Source organism: Taudactylus pleione, unplaced genomic scaffold (assembly GCF_031769625.1).
Source record: "Taudactylus pleione unplaced genomic scaffold, aTauple2 ptg001400l, whole genome shotgun sequence".
NCBI lineage: Eukaryota > Metazoa > Chordata > Amphibia > Anura > Myobatrachidae > Taudactylus > Taudactylus pleione.
Window position 1 is genome coordinate 385,273 of NW_028285800.1, and position 7,747 is coordinate 393,019.

Genomic DNA, 7,747 nt, shown 5'->3' on the forward strand with positions numbered 1-7,747 from the left:
GACACGTGTTCGAAATATCTGGGGCCTTGCATGCCTACGATGCCTACGCCTGGGACGAGATTGAGGTTGGTCGGCTTCCGGGAGCATGGCCAGAACAATCCGCCCCAGATCAACCTGAAATTCAAAGATTTTAAAGTAAGGCTTTTGACCCACCCCAAAACTATATTAAAACAACTTAGCTTGATGATACCATCCATTGCTGCTTACATGCCGGGGTATTGTCATGATATGTCCAAACTGAAAATAAACACCAAAATTACTTGACACATTTCACTCTGTGCATTTTTGTTTGGCATATTTTAACTTTGGTCTAGCACAAAATTTGTAAACACCCATTTAGCAAAACAGCAAAGCGACATTTAACACAGTACATCAAAATGGGTCGAAATGTTGGCACAAAAAGCGAAAGAGAAACCACCAAAAAGTTAGAATGATTATTAAGCTGTTAAAAATGCGCTAATTAGTTCGCTAATACAAGTCACAAGAGTAACTACTAAAAATGCGCTAATTAGTTCGCTAATACAAGTCACAAGAGTAACTACTAAAAATGCGCTAATTAGTTCGCTAATACAAGTCACAAGAGTAACTACTAAAAATGCGCTAATTAGTTCGCTAATACAAGTCACAAGAGTAACTACTAAAAATGCGCTAATTAGTTCGCTAATACAAGTCACAAGAGTAACTACTAAAAATGCGCTAATTAGTTCGCTAATACAAGTCACAAGAGTAACTACTAAAAATGCGCTAATTAGTTCGCTAATACAAGTCACAAGAGTAACTACTAAAAATGCGCTAATTAGTTTGCAAATACAAGATAAAAAATGGACTTACCAAGAGCAAATATATAAGAGTCAAAATCAAAAGGTCTTTTGGGTCGAAAATAAACAAAATCTAAAATAGAAGAAATTATGGATCCAAAATTTACAAAAAATAAGAAACACAATGAAACAACAATTGAACAAAAGTTAGACTTCACAAAACTTACCAAATCAAGAAACGAGGTCCCAAAAATATAAACCAACAAAGATAACGGGAAAAAAAAACGCAAATCTAACCAACAAACGAATCTCCAACCGCCAACTCCTTTCTACGCAATCAATAAACTCCAGCCAAGATAACCTCCAACAATCCAAAAACGCCACCTCGACTTGAGACACACCAAGCCATAAATAGTGTTTCGTTTCCCGCACAAATTAAGGAGGGATCATAGGGCCGCACAATCAATGATGCGGCCGCAAAATAAGGACGCATATATAAATACGTCACGAAAACACATTCAAATTCTGGTGTATTTCTTGTTTGGACCTCAGACATGGCGACAGACCAGGGAAAAAATGCCCAAGAGTCAGGCGGTAAGTCTTTCATGCATTTTGTATCAATGATTAATTTGAAACATAAGATTAGGCAAGTTGTGATTTTGTGAATTCTGTAAATTTACACAAATAGGTGAGGAGAATGACATGGAAGAGGCTACTGGGCCCAGTATTCCGGCCAAAGCGGCCAAAAAAAAAAGGCAGCCACATTTCACAAGAAAGGAGATGGAGGTTTTGATCCAGAAGTGTGTGGACATCCTGCCACAGGCAGACAGGAATATGAGTCTAAGCCAGAAGTGGAGAATGTGGGAAGAGGTAGCCGTTGCTGTCAATAGGGTGGGTGATTATGTCCGTCTAGCCCGAGATGTCAAACGGCGGTAAGTAAACCCTTGCCCCCCCTAAAAACAAACCCCATTTTAAACCAAAGGATAATGGCTTCCATTTTTTCCCACAGATGGGGCGACTTCAAATATCGCTTAAAACAAAAACTCGCGGACAGGGCTAGGCATGCAAGGGGGACAGGTGGGGGTCCCACCCCTGTGTCATTGGAGTTGACGGATTTAGAAGAGCTGGCACAGGGGTGTGTGCAGCCTGTGGAGGTGTTTGGCGTGTCCAACATGGATACGGACATGCCAGACTTTGCGGCTCCTCATGTTGTCCCAGGTAAATCTTTGGATGTCATCAACTCTGAAATGTTATTGTGCCAATATGTAGATTGTAATGTGAGGCTTTTCTCTTTTTTCCTAACAGAGACACAGGCGGATGAGTCTGCTCCAGAGGGGAGCCTTGGCCGCCGAATTTCTGCTGGCTCTGCAGGGGAGGAACCAGTACATCCGGCTGAGGACCCTGCAGAAGCCAGTCCAGGACAATCCCCCTCGCAGGCAGTGGCCCTCCTCACAGAACTCCATTTCAAATCTGATTCCCATACGGAGATTCTGCAGAGGATGGACGCCAGTCTGCTACGGGTGGCTGAGGCCCTGGAGCAAAATGCTGCGGCCAACGAGACCATTGGTCAGGCCCTGGCGGAAAATACCAGGGCCAACATCCGCATCGCCAATGCCCTGGAGCAGCTCGTTCGCCAGCACATGGTGGAGCCGACCTCCCTTCCTGCCGGAACATCAGGATCCTCCACCTCTGGCACAACATCAGCCAATCCTCCAAATGTGCCTAGCCCTGTGCCTAGTCCAGAGGCCACAACATCTGCCTCTGGACAGGCCAGCCCGATGACATCCCGGACCCGGTCTGGCGCCCTCCCTCCCCCATCCAAACGGGTGAAAAAACGGTGACAGCAATGGTGACTTTTCCCACAATCCTTCTGTGCTTGGCTCATATTCCTTTCGGGTCAAAACTTCCCTCTCCCTTTCTTGTGAAATGTTTTTATTTTTTGGATGTATGTTTATGTCAACAGTTATGTTGGGCCAATTTGTTTGATTTGGGAACATATCTTTGGGCAAAAAAGATGTCCCCAAAATTTTTAAAATAAGTTTTTTTGTTTGAGCAATAAATTGGAAATTAGACAATGACATTGGATTGTGACATTATTGTACAAATGGGTTACATTTAATCCTGGGCCAAAAGGCAAAAACTCGGCCAAAAAAAAAAAAAAAGGGCTCTTTAAGGAACGTTTAAAAATTCATATAATTCGGCAAATTCAAGAGGCACAAATAAAATGGTGCGAAACTGAAATCATGATGAAATTATTGTTACAATAGGCCCTAACCACCAAATTGCTGCCCAAATAAACCCCCCCAAATGTACGCAAATTGACTGTGTCATCCTGACATTAGCAGCTCTGAGTTCCACCTGCGTACGTTTTGTGCTATCCCAAAAAACTGATTTCAAAACACATACCAAGCCGGTTCTCAATCCAACACTAATTGCTTTTCTGCCCGCCCGCGATTAATCGCAACAACATCGTGGAGTCCAGGGACGGAGGAGAAGGCCATCGCCAATGTGGTCGAGTAATCCAGACCCTAAGCTGTGCGAGCATTTGGAAGGGAAAGAGGATCATCCAGTGACGTAGGAGTCGGTCCGTACACATTTTACGCTCGCATCTGCTAATGTATGTACGCCCCAAAAACGCCTCGCCACGCCTGCGTTTTTCCATCTCCACCCTCGTCAACACCCTAAAACGCCCTGTTCTGTCAATCACATTTGACATGTCACTTCCTGTACGCTATTTTAGGAACGAGTCCCGAAAAACTCGCAATCTGCAGTACGCACATGCGCAGTGTTACACCGACGCATGCGCGGTTATTCAACATCGGAACGCAACGAGCGTACTGCTGTTAACGAGTGGCTCTGAATGAGGGCCATTGTCCCTTTATAAGGAGTGGTCACTCCTCTGTGCCTGAGACTACCTGGAAACATAATCACCGCCCAGGTGCCGGCAAGTCTAGGGTAGGGGGATGGTTCCCTCCAAAACTTCCAGGATTCTGCCTGGGGACCTTGCCACCCTCTCTGGACAAATCTGAACTCCAGGGACAGGCAGAAAGCTCCTGGGTGCAGAGTGGAAGCTCTTTGTTGCTCCAAGAAAACAATTAGCTGGTTGTGTTTGCCAGCTCTTTCTGCACCTCATACCACTTTCAGGCATAAGGCAGCAGAAGGCATTCTGTTTACTTTGGAAGGAGCCTTGGTGACCCAGCAGCCCACAGAGAGCTCTGGACCACTAGGGAAAAAGAGTAAGTGCATTTTACTTTCAAATATACATTGTAAAATACATACTCATTTCATGCAGACTTTTAAAAATATACTCTGCCTGGGGCCGGGCTTTATCCACCCAGGCACTGCAGAGCATTTTATTTTAAAACATGTGCAGTGTTTTTGTATACTGTGCCCAACAATGGGCTTTAACTCAGTCCTGCCTTGCTGGGGCACTGGGAGCTAAGGAGCTGATTCAGACCCAATCACTAAGTTTCGCTCTCACGCAGCCAAAAAGGGCCAGGTATGCAAATGCCGCGATCGCACTGTCTGGTTTAAGGACGCCCTCTATGTCTTAGAGAGCGACGGCAGAGCGAACGCACGCCAGTATAAAGACGCACATCTTTCTTTCTTAGCACGTCATCTCCAGGAAATGTGTGATTAATCGGTAACATCGAGAGCCATCGGAGCTGCATGCAGCGCTTGAAGTAGACCCTACACACCGCAAGCACTGCGATCAGTGCTGGCTAAAATACAGCCAAGCGATGTGGACAGTGATGCTTCTTTGCTAATTATGCACACCAGTAAAACGCCGTTTAGACGCCTGCGTTCGCCCATCCACTCCCCTGTTCACAAGCACCTTCCCCTGTTACCACCCACAAATGGCGCTGTCACTCAAATTAGCGTCCAGTCTGTGTACTACGAGCGCACAATTCCCGAGCGCACTGTGACTCGCGCATGCATACTTTGATGCATGCGCAAACGTGCGATAATCGCCCATAGCGTGTGTACGCAGCTTAGCAAACGAGTCTGAATTGGGCCCTAAACTCCCAAAACCCAGTGTGGGACACTCAGTCCCACAGCCTGGGACTCTGTTCTGGCTGCAGTAGCTCTACATTTACACTGTCCCGGCTGCCTTCTCACAGCCGCCAGAGGTGATCCGGGTTTGTGGCGCCCAACATACAAAAAAAATGCATGTTTTAAACATATGGCACCTGGTGCTGGACAAACATTTAAAACTCTTCCTCGTGCTTTAGAGCTGATTCAGCCATTTAATGATGGTGCCGTAGCACAAGAGGTAACCCCTTCAGTGCTGCTGCCGCCATTTTGGCACCAGAGGGAGAGCTGCCTTGGGACTGGGAACTAGCAACACTAGCATTTGCATATTATCGCTGATGCATAAAAGGATAGAGGAAATATATTCTGCACAGGTCAATCGTAGATAGAAATTATTCCTATGAACCCCTAGTGTTACATATAGACTATTCTCATTTATTCTTAGTAGGGGGTGCTATCATTGACAACAGTTATAGCAAAGTCCAAACAGATAAAGAAAGAGTTGTCTTTTTAGATGCACAGTTAATATTAAAATGTAACTTTTATTAGTATTTTAAAATATACATATTTTTACAGTCTGTGAAATATTAAAAGAAAAAAAAGAATGTGATCAAAGAATTAGAAATAGTGCATTAAAATAATTATTATGGCTAATACAAGTCTGTATATCTATTTTCCCTGAAAAATTATATATATATATATATATATATATATATATATATATATATAAATATATATATAAATAATAGTGGTTTATATTGTTATTTATATATGTATATATCAATTATTAATTAAATCCACTTATTTCTTCCTATCAGAGTTGTTATTTATTCCACAGTCAGATTGTATCAGTGTGTAATCAAAATTACATAGACAGTTGGTAAACCTTGGATTTCTAGTTATACTGGATACATTTGTAATTCTTGTGCTTTTGACATAAAGAGGCAGATTGAACACAAACTCTGTTACAAATAGGACTATACTCCAGGGAGTCAGACAACTCTCCTCTTTTCCATCACTATGTGTACTACATTGGTTATTCAATCACATCCACTCATATGTTCCATTTATAAGTGCACAGAATCCATATATTGGTTGTATAAAATCAATATCTCAGGTATAGTAAATATATTTAAATTTAAATTAATGGTTTTGTTGTTCTCTATGTATTGGGCTTATCGGTTATATTATTCTGACGTGAAAAGACTACTAATAGTGGCAGATGCAGCAATTTTATATAGAGTCCATATTATTCAACCATATTAAACTGAAGGATATGGCTTTTATTTAGTCAGTATACATGCTATACTGCCTCTTCAGTGTTGCTATTATAATCAGCTTTTGTTAATCTAGACAGTGATACTATTAATTCATTGTTATTTAGTGCTACAATTGTGTTAACCATATGCTAGTTTGTACATAATATAAAGCTTATAAGCTATCTCTCCTGTTGTATTTCCCACTGTTACACAGTCAGAATTGTATAGACAAAATCTTACAGACCAATCGTTATACGACCAGTGGGAACTTGTTAAGTGATTGTGAGAAATAAATGTCTCATACATTGAGTTTATACCACACTGTTATTATACCATGCGGTGCTGTGCTTGTACCAAACACTGACACGCTCTTTCAAGTTTATCACTCACTTATTATTATAAGTAAATAGTGCTGATGGATTCTCATGGGTCAGTTGTTAGGTGATTGTAAGTGTCCCATGCACTATGTTATATCACGCTGGTACAGCTATGTAAAACTCAGAGACTCTGTCTAAGGAGAGATTTATTCCTGCTGCTGTGTAGGACTGTGCTTGTGCTAATAGCTGACAGCACCAGCTTCACTGTATCAAATTGCTCTCTTATCTGTCCAACACTAACATACTGCCACTATAAAGTGTTTAGGAAGTCATTTTCATGTATACAGACAATGTACAGCTGGTAAAGCCAACGTACGTTTCACATGAGACTGCTTTTTCAAGGCAAACAGATTGTTCTTCCAGGATCCACTTAAATACCATCCAATTAACATTCAATTACTATTCTACCATTCAGTACTTCCCATGAAATTCAAACTGGGGATGATCTCATTGTTAACCCTTACCTAACCAGACATGTTTCAATGTTATTTATTAAGAGAATTGTCGTAATAGGAATAAAGAATATAATTGGTTATATACACTCATATTTTATCATTGTGTTCTATTCTTAATTCCTATCTATTCTTAAACAAAATAATATTGTATTTTTATATATTATAAACAGTTAGTGCATAGTAACTTCATATACATTTATCTAGAGTATTAGTTAATTTACAATTATCATTGGAATGTAATAATTACTTTTATGTAAATTAAGGAACATTAATTATTAGTTATTATGATTTATCAAATTCCATAAATATAAAATAACTTCATTGTTTGTTGTTATACTACCATAATAAATTAATCTCATAACCATATCCAAGAACCCTATCCATATCTTAAGGAGTAATATTACACTATATATATATATATATATACACACATATTATTATACATATATATACATACACACACATACAGCACATACACATGCATATATGTTCTCCCCTGTGCTAATTTATATACCCATAATATTTATTCTATAATTATATAGTGTACATAGAAAGAGAAGAAATATCCAAAAAAAAAATGACACAAACTGTTTCTTCATTAATATGTGACTGTTAATTATTATATAAATTACTATGCTGAAAATGTAACAGTGAAGTTATGTGTGAAAGGAATAATAAATATTGTGAAAAAGTTAAGAACTCATATGTGATCACGTGATAAAAAATAAAAATAAAATTAGTAAGTGTTGAGACAACATGACTAGTGTAATATTGATTATGTGTAGAGAGGAGGAGAATTAATCTCCATACAAGCATTAAAAGCGTGCTAATTATAATTCTTCTGCATCTAAATTATTCTCCCATAA